The sequence below is a fragment of the Chiloscyllium punctatum genome, chromosome 18 (genome assembly GCF_047496795.1).
Source record: "Chiloscyllium punctatum isolate Juve2018m chromosome 18, sChiPun1.3, whole genome shotgun sequence".
Taxonomy (NCBI): Eukaryota; Metazoa; Chordata; class Chondrichthyes; order Orectolobiformes; family Hemiscylliidae; genus Chiloscyllium; species Chiloscyllium punctatum.
In genome coordinates this window covers 9,389,945-9,407,812 of record NC_092756.1, presented here as the reverse complement: position 1 = coordinate 9,407,812, position 17,868 = coordinate 9,389,945, and the positions used below count along the sequence as shown (strand labels likewise).

Below are 17,868 nucleotides of genomic sequence, written 5' to 3'. Positions count from 1 at the left end.
CAAATGTCTGACCCATGAGGCCAGTTGTACCAAATGCTTCTTTCACCATCCTGTCCGCTTCTGATGCCTCTTCAAAGGAACAATATAACTGCACCCCTTGGTCTCTCTCTGTTCAACAACACTGCCCAGGGCCCAATCATTAACTGTGTTACTCCCCCCTGGTTTGTCTTAACAAAATCCAACAACTGAATTCAACTCCTTTATTCATTGCTTATCCCACTGGTCCCTCACGATAACTGCATTCACTGCTCACTATAACAGTAATTCTGTTATCCACAATATGATTAACAATGAATCATTTGTTTAAATGATACGCAACAGTGGACATAGCACTGCTCCTTATGGCACATCGCTGGACACAGGCCACCACAACCTGCTCTCACTAACCTCTGTCTCCTGTTCTCAAGCCAATTTTGTACACACTACTAACCATTCTACCCAACAACACCCAGTCAAAGGGCTTGCTGTAAACAGTACAGGCAACGTTTACTGCTCTGTCTTCATCAATCTTTTTGGTCATCACCTTAACAAAATCTGTCAAGTCAGAGAGACACTATTTTTACGCACAAAGTTGTGCTCACTCTCCCTGATCAATCGTCGCCTTTCCAAATGCATGCAACTTCTGTACCTCAGAATCGCTTCCAACAACATTCACACCACTGACATCAAACTCATTGGTGTTTCTGTACGTCGCTTTCCCTCACAGCCTTTCTTAAATACTGGCACATTAGTCACCCTCCAGGTTTCCAGGTCACCACCCGTGGCGGTAAGTGATTCCCTAGCTTCACACAATGTCCTTGAACACACTTGATAAGTTCCCAGGTGTTCGTCTATTGTGAATGCGTTTTAAAACATCCAGCACCTCCTGTCCTCCAATGTAAACTGCTTTGAATACATCACTGTTTATATCCACATTCACCAGTCTTTCGCCACAGTAAGTTCTGACGTGAAATTTTCTTTTAGGATCTTACCCATTAATAGTCGTTCTCATTGGTCTTTCAGGGGTCACATTCGGTGTCAAGTTCATCTTCTGTTGTTCATATTCATGCAGAGTGCCTTTGGATTTTGCTTATGCTTATCTGCCAAAGCTCTCTCAGGTCCCCTTTGGGCCCTCCTGATTTCCGTGTATTACTACACCAGTAAAGTTCTTCAAGGGATTCACTTAACCCAGCTGGCAACATATGACATTTGCCACTTTTTTTCTTGGCCTGAGCCTCGATATCACTATTCATTCAGTGTTTCCTACTTGTGTCAGCATTGTCATTCTCATTAAAAGGGATATGCTTGCCCTGAACTCTCATTTTATCTCTCTTTTGAAAGCATTCCACTTGCCAGACGTCCTTTACCTGCTAATAGCCTCCATGAATCAATGTTTGAATGTCTTGTCTAATACCTTCTGGATTGAAGCAAGGCCAATTTTGATCTTTCACTTGTGGAGCACGCCAGTCCCTTTCCATAGCTATTTCCCCACTAACACTTCAGACCCTTTCCCTATCTTGTTCCTTGAATACGCTGAACAAATCCAAACCATCCAAGCTCTGAATACCCTGGCAGTGCCAGTGGAGGTTTGGAAGGTTACAATCCCTGACCATTACAATCCTATCATACTTACACATACCTGAGATCTCAAGACATATTTGCTGCTCAATTTCCCGCTGACTGTTGCGGGCCTGTAGTACAGTCATACCAAAGTGATGACTCATGCTTATTTCTCCGTTTCATTAATATAGCTTCACTGGATGGTACACAGGAATATCCCCTCGAAGTGCTGCAGTGATGTTTTCACTGATCAAAAACTCCACTCTACCACCTCTCTTCTCTTCTCTTCTTTTCCTTCAGGTAGTAGATTTATTCCGGAACATTGAGCTGCTTGACTGTCCCTACCTCAGCTGTAGTTCTGTAATTCATTTGATTTTCCAGTCCCTTGTTCCCATCCATGTGGTGACTTCATCTGACTGAATTGCAGGCATTTTACATCAAGGTAATTGCAGTTTAATTGATGAGTTTTCCTCGTTTTCTGCTGTGTTCTTGCCTGCCTTGTCTATTTAAATTATTCCCTTGAAGTTCTGTCCCAGCCTCAACAATCAGGCTGTATCCTGACACCATCCGCTTCCCTGTGAACAACACCTCACTTTTCATGTCATCTGCAAACCTGCTAACGATACCTTGTGGTTAGCATCCAATTTATTAATGCATATAATAAACAGCAATGGTTCCTGAATACATGCCAGACGAACAGCAATTGGTGAAAGAATTTCAACACATAAACATCCCTCCACCAATTTTAGATCCAATTTACCAACTTGACTTGGATCCCATCGGCTCTTCTCTTTTGGACCAGCCTTCCAAGTGGGATATTGTCAAAGGCCTTACTGGAGTCGCTGTCCTCGTCAATATTTTCAATTGTAATTTCAAAGATGTCTCAGCTGAATTTATCAGACAGGACCTTCCTCTGTCAAATTCATGCTGACTATCTCTAACAGACCCCTACCATTCCAAATGTTGATTCATCCTGCACCGCAGAATTGTTTATACTAATTTTCCTCCCACTGCTGTCAGACTATCGGCTGTGTAATTACCTGGCCTATTCCTGCTGCCTTTCTTGAACAAAACAACCACATTAGCTGTCATCAAGTAATTTGGCACTTCACCTGTGGCCAGCAAAGTATTAAATATACTCACCTTTGCCCCAGAAAATTCCTCCCTTTCCTCCCATAGCATTCTGGATACATTTCATTGTGCACGGGGAATATTTCCAACTTTATGCCTGTGAAAACATTTAATACCACCTCCTTATTGATATTAACATGTTCTTGAACCTCACCATCCCGACTACAATGTCTTTCGCCTGTGTGAATACAGATAGGAAGTATTCATTGAGGATCTCACCTTCTTCCCCTGGCTCCATGCAGATTGTCCCTTTTGTTTCTAACAGGCCCCACTCTTCATCTAGGCATCTTCCTCCTTTAAATATACAGATAAAATACCTTGTGGCATTTCTGCAATCGTGTCTGTAAAATATATTTCATGGCCATTGTTTGCCCCGCATTTTCCACAGTCCCCTTGCAGTCTTTATACTTGTGAAAGGCTTCACCTGTTTTTTACTGCACTCTAATTTATTCATCAAACTCACGATATCGATTGATCAGTATTCACTGGACATGTTGCCTTTAGGGTTCCCTTGTGCACCACAACCACCTGATGAAGATGCGCGCCCCAAAAGCTCGTGCCTCCAAATAAATCTGTTGGACTGTAACCTGGTGTCCTTTAATTTTTAACTTTGACTACTCCAGTCGAATACCAGCAACTCTGCATTATAAACTCCCATCGGTTGACTGAATCGTTTTGAAAGAAATGGAACCACTGGCAAATAGAAGTCTTTTATAGGTGTAATATGAGGAATCAAGGGCCAATACGTCCCTGTTAGAGTGAAGGGAAAAGCTGGCAAATTGAGGAATTCCTGGCTGATGGAGGCGTAGAGGCTCTAATCAGGAAACAAGAAAGCTTTAAGCTCTCATTATCTATGTAACCTCTTCCATTCATAGACACGATCAATATGTGGAGTCCCTACAATCCACTCAGGTCTCTGTAACACTCGTGATCTGTCGACCTCACTCAAATGCCTGTGATTCACTAGATCCAGTTCCGAAAAGACTCACTATCTGTGTAACATCCTCCCGTCAATCGCACCCCACCGTCAACGTAATCTCCTCCAGTATCTCGATCTATCTACTCATCTCCATAACCTTTTCCAGCTCTTAAACAACTTTTTGTGTAAACGTCACCATCCCCTGCAAACCTACCCACTGTGACCAAACTAGAGGAGGTTACTAATCTCCCTTATCTGTGAAACTGTGTCCAACCAAAATTGCTGTACTCATCTCCTGGGAAAAAAAAACTGTTCAAGGCCACACCCTCTACATCTAAATAACTGGCAGAACATCAGCTTTCCTATGTCAATAAACATGTTGAGTCCAAACTACCCTCCACATGTTTGTTTGTTCTTCTAGTCTATACAAGTCACACTATCTCTCTCATCTACTTCATTCCCTAAACAGTCCCTGCCTGTGTAAACCAGCCCTGTCCTACCAAAACCCTTATCCCTGAAAAATGATCCATCCCTCCCAATCTCCCCATTTCCATGAACACCTGTGCGTCCTACAGCTCGCCACATTTCTGTAACCTCCTGTGGCTCTGTTGTCCTCCGTTCCTGTGAAACCACCTCCAGTCTCCACAACTCTCCCAGTCTGGATCGTCTGCTCCAGATCAGCCCATTGCTATCACTGTTCCTCCCAACAATCCGAGCAAGCCTTCCTAGTCGTGTGTCTTCATTCAGACCCAATTCTCTCCAGCTTTCCGAAACCTCTTCCTGTCATTGTGATTCTCCCTATTTCAAACATAGAACAATACAGCAAGCAACCGGCCCTCCAGCCCTCGATATTGTTCTGACCTTTAATCCTACTGTCAGATTAAACTAACCTACAGATCATTAATTTCATTGTCATGCATGTGCCGATCGAAGAGTTGATTAAATGCCCCCAATGTATTTGAATCTACTACTGCTGTCAGTGCATTCCACACACCCACCACTCTCTGTGTAAAGCAGCTACGTCTATCATCTAAGCTAAACTTTCAATTACCTTAAAATTATCTCCCCTTGCGACAGCCATTTCTGCCTTGGGAAGATGTCTCAGGCTATCTACTCTCTCTATGCCTCTCATTACCCCTACCAAATTACTAGTCTTCCATCTTTGCTCCAATGAGAAAAGGCCTGGCATCATCAACGGTTCCTTCATAAGAAATGCCCTCTAGTCCAGGCAGCATCCTAGCAAAAGTCATCTGCACCCTCACAATGTGGCAACCAGAACTGAACACAGTATTCCAAACGTGGTCTAACCAGTGCTCTATAGAGCTGGAGCATAACCTCGCAGCTCGGAAACACAATCCTCTTGTTAAGGAAAGTCAACCCTATCAGCTTGAGTGATCGATGGATGTGGACCCCGAGATCTGCTCGTTCCTCCACACTGCCAAGAATCCTGACTTTAACACTGTAAAGGTTTCTTGCTGAATCCTTCAATCTTAAACCCTCCCTATTTGGTAAATCCCTCCAGTCCCAAAAAACTCATGAACTGTGTAAACCTTCCTCCTTTATTAGCAGCAACGCTCAAAATCATTGAAGTCTCTTTTGCCACTTCAATATTCCGAATACCTGCAAAATCCTTCCATTCTGATATCTCTCCATATCTCTGTAGCCCCCCACAAGCTCCAGTCCCCTTCTAGAGAATATTGCAGGGGAAGGAAGAGTTGCAGGATGTGGACCATGTTATGGAGGTAAGAAGGGAGAATGATACAAAGGATGTGGATTCTCAGAAGGTTAAAGATAACAGAATTCTTGGAACCTGCAAGGTGAGACAGGGCATAGGTTGTGGAACGTGAAGGATGTCACAATTTGAACAGAGATCTTTTTGAATCGGATCGTTCAGCCGATCTTGTTGTCCTAATTCTGGAGATCTTTGCTGGAATGGGTGAGCACAGCTACAGATTCCAGGCTGGGATATGTGAGTTCAGATGTGAATCTATTTGCCCATTCTATCTGTGTGCCTGATACTAACCTGGTACTTCTGTATGACTTCCAGATCTGCATGACTTACCAGAGCTCACCTCAAAAAAACCTTCAGTCGGAATGCTCTTTATTTTTTCATTATTTTTAATTGCCAGTTTTGTGAGATGCAGGAATGGGGAGTTTCCGTTTTTGAGAGAATGAAACTTTTATCATTGAGTCTGACACATGCAGAGGAATTTCGTGGATTCTGCTGTTCGAGGAAGACTATCACACAGAGGAATATCCACGGAGTGCCGATGGTCTTTGGTTGGTAGAGTGTGAATTCACCAGTTTATGTCGGCTAGGGCGCAGTGTTTCTGGAGAATGTATAGGTGTGTCACTACCTACCGTGTGGTTAAGGGGTGAGTGCCCGGGCCCTGAGCACCAGGAGCTGGGCAATCTCATGCTATTTGCACGTGGGGCTTGGTCACTAGACTGGGTGAGAGCAGCTCACTGAGTAAATGTCAGGTCAGAGATTGGAGTCCTCCTGTATATTTGACCTTATGCCTTTTGGTTACCTCCCTCTCATGAGTGAGCGTGTCATGTTCTCCACTCCTGACAGTGTCCACTTCCTGTAAACCCTTCCAGCTGTTGAACATCTTTTCCTCTCACTCCCCCTTGGCTTTCCAACCTGGCCTTCGCCTCATATCTCCTACAGTCCCAAACGTCCTTGCTCTTTGCTATCTCATTGTATTCCTTTGAACTGTGTGTGAACAAACCTGAAGTCGGTTTGAGCCACTGAAAACAAGATGACTTTTCACCTCTCTATCTCTGTCAAATGGAGTGTTCTTGTTTGTCTCTCTCCCATAAGAGGAAGGAAACATCCCTTCAGCATCCACCCGGCCCATCCCCCTGAGGATCTGTACAGTTTAATGGGGACAAATATCTTCCTGATGACCCTCATTGGCACAGCATCGGAGTGACATGTTTGTGTTCCTCTATTTGCTGCAACCTTTTCCTGTTTCGCAGTGTCACTTCCATTCCGAAACCTCCCCCAGTCTGGACAGTACTCCGAATCACTAATTACTGAGAATGCTCCAATTTCCCTACCTCTGTAAACTCCTCACATTCTTGCAATCCTCCTTGGTTGTGTACCCTTCCAGCATCTACAGTCCTTCCAATTTCTAGTATCTCCTACAGGCTCCACCATCTCTGTATCGTCCAATTGCTATATTTCTCACTGCCTCTGTAAACGGCTCCAACCCCTTCAAACTTCCCTATCTGTGGCATGGTTTGCAGTTCCAATAAAAATCCCTCTAATAGGAACTTCCAACCACCACCCTCCATGTCTCCGTAACCCCCCACAGTTCTCTCTATTTCTGTTCCCACCTTCAGTCCCAACAAACGTACTTGCATGTACAACCTCATCAAGTTCCTATATCTCTCCCAGCTGTGCAGTCTCCACCAGACTATACAACTCTCTCGCTGTCCCTGATGATTGCAGTGATTTCAAACCTCCCCAATTCTATAACATCTCGTGTCTCTGTGTCCCTCCCTTTCATGGTGAGCTGCTCCAATTGCCACGACATTCCTGCCTGTGTACACCATCAAGTTGATACAACACTTCTCATTTCTGTAGCGTCTTGCAGACCCTACAATCCTTTCCATGTTTGTTAATTCTGCCTACCGCTAGTACTTTCTTTATTCGAGTAAATTCCTCCAGTCATTACAATCTCCTCTAGATTCTACAGCTATTGCTATCTATGTAACCTCATTCGGGCCCACATCATCCATTGTGCTGAATCCTGCATTGCCATTGCAGATCCCTTATTGCTTAACATTGTTCAGCCTCTAAAACAATCCCTATGAGTGTAATATCCTCCAGTCCCTACATCACTCCCGATCTGTGTAACCTCTTCAAATACCAACAATCCTCCCTATCTGTTTAAGAGTTCCTATATGCCTTACTATTGGTTTAACTGTTTTGAGTCCATTATATCCTGACGAAAGTACTGATGAGTATCAGTGCTGTAATAGAATCCTGGACTGTATACGAGGTAGCTTAAGTAATACCATGTCAATGAGCCATTAAGAGAATGGACCATTCTATAACAAATTTTGTGTATTGAGAAATACCTAATAATGTAATTGAAAAGGAGTTTTGTTTAAAGAGAAGCAGAATATTGTGCATTTTTTTTCGAGGTGAAACATGATTTAGATCACTCAGATGTGAGAGTGGAATTTGACGATTTGGCCCAACAATTATATTTCACCATTCAACGAGATCATTGCTGATCAGGTAATCCCCAACTCTACTTTGCTGAATTTTCCAGGTAGCCTTTGTTTCCCTGATGAATTAAACTCTGACCATCGTTATTCTAAATATACTTAATGACCCAGCCTCACTAGCCTTCTGCAGTAAGAAATTCCCACAGATTCACTATTCTTTGAGGGAAGAAATTCCTCCTCACTTCTATCTTGAATAAGTGTACCCTTGCTGGGATTTTATGCCCTTTGGTTGCAGATCTTCATACAAGGAAAACCAAAGGAAGTGGCAAAGATAATTATTGAGTGTAAGGCTATGGATAGTGCCTACATGGGCTTTAGTAAACCTTATGCAACGGTAGGTTGGTCCGAAAGATCAAATCACAATCCATGGAATCCATGGTCTTTGGTAAGTTGGATACAAAATTTTGTTGGTCATAATAGACAGCAGAACCTGGAGGCGGATATTTCTGATTGTATCTCTGTGGCCAGAGATGTTTCATAAAGATCAGTATTGCGATTTCTGATTGGAATTTATATTTGTGACTGAGATGAATTTCTCAGTAGTCAGGTGAGCACTTTTGCAGAAGACATTTGAATAGGCATGTACTAATTATGGATAGTTGGTGAAATTGTGGGAAGTGAGGAAGTTTTTAAAGGATGCAGCAATGTGTAGATCAAATGGAACGTTGGATGTAGAAACAGAAAATTGAATTTCATCGTGACAATTGTGAGGTGATTTATTTTTTAAGTGAAATGCAAGAGAAAATTACACTGTAAATGACCAGACCCTTGGGAACATTGATATGCAGAGGGATCTTGAAAAGAAATCCATAACTCCCTGAACATAACAACACAGCAGGATGTATGATTAAGAAGGAGTGTGGCAGCATCGAGTAGACACATTGGCATGTCATGTTTCAATTTAATAAAAAATCAGATTGGCCACACATGCGTATAGTTCTCATCGCCACACAATAGGAAGCATATGGAGCTTTAGAAGGGGTGCAGTAATGGTTTACCAGAATGTTGCCTTGATGAAAATGTGTTTAATATAAGGAGGTTGGACGCAAGTCGATTGTTTTGCGAGAATATTGGAGGCTGTGGGGCACATTAGTACAGGTATATAGAATTATGATTGGCGTGGATAGTTTGGATAGTCGTAACCTTTTTTCCAATGTGGCAATGTCAAATACGAGGCCGCCTTGGTTTACGTTTGCGAGTGAAAAAAATTAAATGAGATGAATGAGGCAAGTTTTTTTTTTCCATAGAGGGTGGAAGCTGCTCAGGACGTGGTAGAAGCTGATATGTTTGCAAAGTTTTGATGTGGCATTCATACAGACACGTGAACAGGAAGAGAGTAAAGGGATACGGACCATGTGCAGAAGATGAGATTAGTTTAGAATAGCATCAGAGTCAGCACAGCCATGTTGGGCTGAGGGCCTATTGCTGGACTATACTGTTGTATTTTCGCACTTCCCAGCATCTACCCTGGCAAAGCCCCTTTGAATCTTGCATGTTGCATACAATTTCTCGCCCATTCTTCGCAAATACTAATGGGTTCAAACTCAACTTACTACGTCTCTTTTCATTAGAAAATCGCTCTATCTCCAAGATCAGATGAGTGAACCTTCTCTGGGCTCCATCCAATACAAGAATATCTTTCTTTAGGACACTCACACTCTTCAGAATATTGTCGGTGCGCTCTGACTCGTATTTTGCACAGTTTTAACAAGACCTTCCTACTTTTAGACAACATTCCCTTTGTACTGAATTTCAGCATTTGATTTATCTTCTCTATTACCTACTGAACCTGTAAGCTACCTTTTTCGCATTGATACACAAGGACTCCCAAAACCCTTTGTGCAGTTAGTCTTAAAGCAAACAGTATTAGCCTGACAGTTAGTTGGGAACGTGCAGAGTATATTATAAAGGATATGACAATGAACAATAACTGGTCCCTTGGAAACAATGAGAGATTCATGGTTTTATAACAGGGGAATATTTTTAAATCTGTTGGATTTTATATTTTAGTGTGACCTCCAATGTTAGAATGGATAAGTGTGGAGAAGAGAATGATGGAATGGGGATATTTGGAGATTCAGAAGCATGCTGGCAAGTTTCAACAAGAGCTAAAGGTTAGCTAGGGAGAGGATAGGGCCGCTGAAAGGTCAATGAGGTTGTCTATGTGGAATCACTGTTTCATGGGCGAGATCCGAAACAAATGTTTTGCATTAGGTTTTACTGTGGAGAAAGACATGGGAACTCGGGAACTTGGGAAAATAAATTGTGATGTCTTAAGCAGAATTCACATTGGAGAACTGGAGGCGTTGAATGTCTTTAAATGCAAAAAGGTAGCTAAAACATCGGGCCATGGTCAGATGTATCGCAGCACCTTGTGAGAAGCTAGCGAGGAAATTATAGGCCTCATCGTAAAGAAATTTGGATCATCGACGGCCACTACAGACCTGTAGGATGGGTAAGTTGTTGAAGGAGATCCTGAAATTGGATCTTCATACATTTGGAGTGGCAATGACAGAATTGCGATCGTCAGCATGGCTTTGTGGGAAAAATGTCTCTCAAACCTGATTGAGTTTTTGAGGTCGTAGCCAAATAATAGGTCAAGGCAGAACAGTAGTCGTTATGTACATTAACTTGAGCAAGACCTTTGACAAGGATCTGCATTGCAGACTGATTAACAAGTCTAGATCACACATAACCAGGAAGCACTCACCACCTGGGTACAAAATTGGATTGACGGTAGGAGGCAGGGCATGTTCAGAGAGGGTTGATGCCCAAACTGCAGGCCTGTGATAAACAGTGTGCCATGGGGTTCGGTGCTGGGTCCACTGTTGTGCCTCATTCATATAAACGATTTGGATAAGAATACAGGTGTCGGGCTGATCATATTTGTGAGTGAAACTGAAACTGGTGGTAATGTGGGCAGTGAAGATGATTATCTAAGAGTACGTGATCAGCAGTGCTCCTGGGCCAGTGAGTTTCGGAATAGCAGGTGGAGAAATGCATGTTTTGCATTCTGGTAAAACAACCCGAGGAGGGAAGGGGAGCTTGTCTAGTTAATTTTAGGTCCCTGGGTAGTTTTGTCAAACAGAGAGATGGAGGGATGCAGGTACACAGTTCTTTGAAAGTTGTGTCAAATGTGGACTGTCTGGTGAAACAGGTGTTTGGATGCTTACCTTCATTGTTATGAGCATTGAGAATAAGACTTCGGACGTCATGTTGTGGCTGTACAGGGCATTGGTGAAGCCACCATAACAGCATTGTTCATTATCTGAAAAAAAAATCTAATCTGGTTCACGTACGTCCCTTTGAAAGGGCATCTGACATTCTTACCTGGTCTGGCTCACATGTCACTCCAGACCCACAGAAATATGGCTGACTCTGAGCCACATCTGGGCTATTTTCTGTGGACAAAGAATCCTGGTCCAGCCAGTAGACTCTTCAGTCCATGAATGAACAAGGATAAATACGTATTTTCATTGCTGCCTCTTCAAATACTTGCAGCTGCAGCAATTCATACTGGCTTTGTGACACTGTTCTGGACATTACCACTCTCCGTAACACACTCGCCACCTTCAGCATCTTTAACTCTGTTTGCTCCTTTCAACTCATTAAATCCCGAGAAAGTTTCTCCATTATACCACACTCCTCCTGAGAGGACACCCCTTGAAACCCGTTTAAGAAATATTTCCATGGTTCCTTCAGAATTGTTAGGTTATTTGTCTTCTAAACATTTCAGAAGCACAGGCGGAAATGTCCGGCTGAGATTTTGTCATTTTGTTTAATATTTAAATATTTAACTGTTAATATTTAACAGTTCCGTCAATTCTTTTCCACAGTTCATTTACAGCCAGTTATATCGGTCTGTTTCCCCTGTTTAGCTTGGTCAGTTCTTCTCTCAAACTTCAGGGGATTGGTATTTTTTCTGATCGTCGGGTGCGCTCAGCGGTCACTTAAAAATTCACAATCTCTTTGACTTCCACTCTATTGCAATTTCCCATCGGTTCGCTCAGTGTGACATCACTCCTTCACTCAGTTTCATCACCCAACGGTCGATCTGAAATAGTTATGCTCTTAGCTAGTTGCAGAAACCCTGATAAAAAATATTCTTTGAACTCCTCCCCGAGGATCGCTCTTGCCAGTGTGATTTTCCTAGATTATACAAAGTTTGATGTCTCCCCAAATTATCATACTACATTTATTTAAAATTCCAACCGATTCCTGTTTAATCCAGCGATGAGAAATTAAATCCTGCACGGCACCATTAAAAAAAAACTGTTCTCCTGCTTGTGTTTTTGACACGTAGTGGCCAGAATTTACACTGATTCTATTACAAAATCTGAGGCCAAATATTATCTCTGTCATGCCTTTGTTACCCACTACGATCAGGTTACCCTTCCTGCTTCCCCATTTTGCCTGAGTTCCCGCGAGGTTGCCGACCATTGAATTGAAATGTTCAATTTTTTCTTCACTCTGTAACTGCATCTCTCTGGTGTCTAAATCACTTTCATATCTGTACCACAAGTCCATCTACCTAATTGCAGAGAATTTTTCCATTCAAAAAAAGTTATAATTTATATTTTCCAAATCTTTCCTGTCACAAACCTATTCGCTGATGTACAGTGAGAGGAAAACTCTTCCTTCCTATTACTTTCTGCTTGTCTTCATTCACATCCTCATGCTGTTCCAATGCTTGACATGTTGTGTTTGAATTTGGAAAGCTTCTTTTACCTGAACACTGTCTCAGAATTCTCTCTGTGAGTTTAAAGCCCTGGCTATAATCCTACCGACATGATTGGCCAGGACTATGGCCCCAGCAGATTTAGGTTTTAATTCATACGTGGAATGTGAGCATTTATGGCAGGCCAGCATTTCATGCCAACCCATAGCTGTCCTTGAGCTGAGCAGCTTGCTCGATTAATTGAGAGTGCAGTTGAGATTCAACCCCTTGATCAGGACGTGGAGTCATATGTAGGCCAGACCAACTGACTATAACAGATTTCCATCATTAAAGGATATTGAGCTTTCAGATGGGTATCCCTGACATTGGCATTAAGTCCTGGATGAACAGTCTAATGAGAGTAAGACGAGGCCATCGCCTATCCCCCTGATAGCTGCCTCATTCCTGAGTACTGATCCCAGTGCACCATGAATCAAACCCCTCCTTCCTGACTGTGGTTTGATCCGGTTACCTTCCTGCAAATGGATATATCAATCAATATCTCTCCATGTAGGATCCTTCATTGTGATGGTCTAATTGCTATCTCTATCTGCAGCTTTTTGCAGCTACTCCAGATCCTGAGCCAACAGAATTCTTCACCTTGAAGAGACGAGGCATCACAGGCCAGGGATGAAGACTATGATTTTCCAGATCTCAGTTCGGCTCAGTGCTGTTTCCCTCATCGCCATGTGCAACCCTCACTGCCTCAGTCTAATTTCCCATTCTGTCTATTTCTCTGTCTACTGTCGTTACTCAGGAAGTTCCTGACACTCAATTTCTAATTCCTGTATTGCCCAACACCTCATTGAACGCAGTTTGTCAGCCAGAAGGCAAGGAGATATGGAGATTGCAATAAATCCAGCAGCGAAGTAAGAACACTCACATTCAACAGGGCAGAACGCATTTATAGCGCTCGAAACATCTACCCACAAAACATGATATTGACACAGTGCTGAAGGATGAGAACAGAGCAGTAAGAACCCAGGCTCAACCTCCACCCACTTGTGAGAGGATGACGATCAGCTCTGCTGTACTGAGCCTTCCTGAGACAGCATATGGAGTTCCCACTTATTGATCGAGGCCTGCGCTGTCTTAATGAGGATCAGTGCAACAGAGCTGAAGGCAGTACTCTCATGACAGACTGCTAATGCTGCCTGGGATTTTCCTGTTTTGTATTCCCTCTCCAAGACTCTATCAATTTCATGTCATAGAATCATACAGCAAGGAAACAGGAGAACACATCTGTTCCAGTGCCTTAAATCCTTCTAACTCCTAAAACTGTTCTTATCCCTTTAAACTCTTCTGCTTTCCAACTCTTCAATGCATCATCTCCCTGTAATCGCCTCAAATACTACCACGCCCTGTTTTTGTAGTATTTTACAGCATCTGCCACCTTCTCGATTTCCGTATCCTCATCCAGAACAGCACTCCACATCTCTGTGTAACTGATGGGAATGCTGCAAACCTGCCTTCACAGCCCTCATTAACCGTCTGAAATCCTGCCGCCCTACTGTCCTCAGCATCTCTGGTCCTCCAATTCCTCCAATTTTCCTGGATCTGTGAACTGATTAAGCCCCTTTAAACCTCCCAACCTCAGTAAACTCTTGTCCCTACAACTAACATGACAACTGTGTCGTGCCCAGCCACGACACCCTCCCTATCTCTGTAAACTCGTTGGTAAGCTCCAAATACCAACCCTATCAGTGTAATCCCCGTTCTCTATAATTCCCCCGATCTCTGTAACTTCTTCAGGTCTGATAAGTCTGTACCTGTCCCGACAACCTATCTGACCTCTAACAAACATCAGTGATCTCACAATATCTGACCTCTGTCGCATCCTCCAGTCTGCACAGTCCTGCTTTTCAGTGTTAGCTTCTCTTGTGCCTGCATTCCCCTTTATCTCTGGTTATAGACCTTTGCTCAGGAGAACAACATCTCATTATCCACCCTGTGAGAACACAAGAATCTTTGGTGTATCAACACATTTGCCTTGTTTTCTCAATAAATCCTAACCAGTTCAAAGTACAATTTTCTCCGCCTCTTCTCATTAATATCCCAGCTTTTTGAGGATCAGTCTGGTGAATCTTGTCTGAACTGCCTCCAGTGCAAGAACATTTTCCCTTTAGATAGGGGACTAAGTGTCGTCTGCTATGAGCTGATTACTGCCTTCTGTCGTTGTTGCATGCCTTCGCTATTATTATTTTCCATTCTCTTTGGAATCAATGCCAGCATTACATTTGCCTTCTCTATGACCGGCTGATCCTGTATGCCACGTTTCGGAGATTTATACACAATGATTCCCAAGTTTTTTTTCTGTGGTGGAGCTTTCTCCAATCGATCTGAAACCAAGACATGACAGTAATAAGAAGGAACGTGTCGGAATTCATGATGAACATTATGCCCGAAATGATAATTCACACTTCAAACCCAATGGAATAAGGACAGTCCATAAGTCCACAAGATATAGGAGTAGAATGAGACCATTTGGACCATTGAGTCTGCTCCACCATTCGATTATAGCTGAATTGTTTCCCAACCCCATTCTCTCTTCTAGTCCCTGAAAGCCTTGATCCCCTTAGTCATCACGAACTAATCTATCTCTGAGTTAGGTATGCAGAATTACTTACCTCCACAGCCCCGTGAGGCACTGAGTTCCACAGATTGATCATCCTCTAGCTGAAAATATTCCTCCATATCACATTTTAAAGGATCATTCCTTCGCTCTGAAACTGTGTCCCTAGTCTCTCTTACTCGTGGAAACATCTCCATGTTCAGTCCATTCAGGCCCCTCACCTACAGGCGGATGTAAGAACATAAGAACGTAGGAGCAGGAATAGGCTATCTGGTCCTAAGAGTCTGCTCTGCCATTCAATCAGATCATGGCTAATGTTTTCATGGACTCAGCTCCACTTGCCCACCGTCTCAACGTGCCCCTTAATTCTTTTCTTCTTAAAAAAGTAATCGATCTTCACTTCATACTTCTACCCAACTTTGAAACGCGTTCAACCTTCAACCTACCCATGTCTGTCACCTTCTCTGGTCGCCTTTAACCTCCCAGTTCTGTCACCTTATCCAGCCGGTTCAACCCTCCAAATCTCTATCACCTTCTCTAGCCCGTTCAACCCTCCATATCTGTGTAACCTACTCCACCCCCTTCAACCCTTCCTATCTCTGTAAACTTCTCAAGATTCTTCAACCGTCCACATCTCTGTAACCTTCTCAAGCCGCTTCAACTCTCCGTATCTCTGTAACCTTCAAAGGCCTCTTCAACCCTCCGTATCTCTGTAAGCTTCTCCATCCCCTTCAAGCTTCCATATCTCTGTGTACTTCTTAAGACGCTTCAACTTTTCATATCTCTGGAACATTCTCAGCCCCTACAACGCTCACTATGCCTGTAATCCTCTCCAGCCCCTTTGACCATCCATATGTCTGTCACCCTCTCCAGCCTCTTCAGCCCTCCCCATCTAGGTAACCTTCGCAAGCTTCTTCAACCTGATATCCCTCCTTATCATTGTAACATTCCCAGCACCTACACCCCTCTCTGTCCCTGTAACATTCTCCAGCACCTGCAACCCCTTCCTATCTGTGTACCATTCTGCAGTGCCAACACTCCTCCCTGTAATCTAATCCAGCACCTATACCCCTCCCATTTCCTGTAACATTCTCCAGCACCTGCACATTCGCCCTATGCCTGTAACACTCTTTAGGACCTTGGCCGTCCCTATCCCTGTAACATTGTCCAGCACCTACACCTCTCCCAATCCCTGTAACCTAATCCAGCACCTGAAACTATGCACTAACCCTGTAACGTTCACCAGAGCGTGCCCCCTTCTTAGCACTGTTACCTTATCCAACACCTCCCTCCCTCCCTGTGTATGCTTCTTCAGAACCTATAACTCTTCCAATCTCTGATACCTACCACAGCATGTAAATGTCTCTTTATTCTCTGCAACCTCCTCCAAATACTAATATCTTCTGATCTATGTTGCCCTCTCCACACTTCACTCTTATCTCTCTTTGTAATCTCGTCAAGTCCATATACTCCAAGTGGGAATTCAGAGGAATAGAGCAATGCAGCAGTTGTTGATAGTTTGATGTTTCGTCTGTATATATACAGGAAATACACTGATAGTTTCCCACATTGTCAGGTAGATGCCAGTGCTGTAGCCCGGCAGGAACAGCTTGAATGGAATGTAATCAGAGCACAAACACTTCGCATTATCCAAAACCACCAGCCATTTGCTGATACTACACAAAATGAACCGAATTAGCTGAAGACTGACATCTAGAGGAATCTAAAGCAGATCATCCCATCGACCCTTCTTTCTATACATTGTTGGGAATGGTTCAACCTTATCTTCTCTTGTTGTGCTGGGCTCTTTCATTATTGAGAAGGCGACATTTATGGATCCTCCACCAGTAAGTTATTTGATTGGCCACCAGCATTCACCGAGACTGCAGTCGACAGGAGTGAAGAGATTAGGTCTGATTTGTTGGTTCAATCTGTCTATCACTTGCAGTTTTCACTCTTTGGTGTGTAAGAGATCCTGTTTGTTAATGTTACCTCATTTTCAATATACCTTCGCAGGCCCTCCTATGTTCCCCCTGGCCTGATGGTCAATTTAACGAGGAGGATACGCCAGGCAGTGTCAGTGAAAATTGTGCTGGAGGGTAGCAAAGCGGGAAGAGGAGAGGGAAAAGGTATTGAGAGAGTGGGGAGCGAGAGAAAGAGAGACAATCAAGAAGTAAGAGATACAGAACAGTGAAAACAAAAACACAAATAAAGAAGATAAATAAAATAATTTAAATAAAATTACCTGAAGTTGTTTGAATTCAGCAACTTCAGACAATTTTACTTCATTTTTTAAATTTATCTTTTTTATCATTTCACCTGCACTATCATAGAGCCATTAGATATGGACAGCACAGAAAACACAGTCTTCAGTCGAACTCGTCCATTCCGAACAGATATCCTCACCTGATCCAGCCGCGATTGCATGCACTTGACCCATTTCTCTCTAAACCCTTCCTATCCAAGTACACATCCAGATTCCTTAACAGAATTGGAATTATACCATCCATCACCAGCTCGTCTGGCAACTTATTCCAGAAACGCACCACCCTCTGCGTGCAGCCGTTGCCCCTCACTGCCTTTCGAATTCTCACCCGCCCACACCAGATTTATACCCTCTAGTTCTGCACTGCCCCACCTGAGCGAAAGGAACTTGTCTATTTACCCGATTCATTCCCATCATGATTGAAAAACCTCCATAAGATCAGCTCCCAGCCTCTGACGCGCCAGGCGAAATAGTGAGTGAGT

At 43.2% G+C, this 17,868-nt stretch overlaps 1 long non-coding RNA gene across 2 annotated transcripts in view; it reads right to left on the bottom strand.

Moving 5' to 3' along the window:
• Positions 1–11,653: 11,653 nt before the first annotated feature.
• Positions 11,654–17,868, bottom strand: part of LOC140489134 (uncharacterized) — a 32,127-nt gene continuing 25,912 nt past the window's right edge. For both annotated transcript variants that reach the window (XR_011963078.1, XR_011963077.1), the window contains exon 4: positions 11,654–17,212. This is a non-coding gene — a long non-coding RNA (uncharacterized lncRNA). The remainder of the gene's footprint in view (positions 17,213–17,868) is intronic.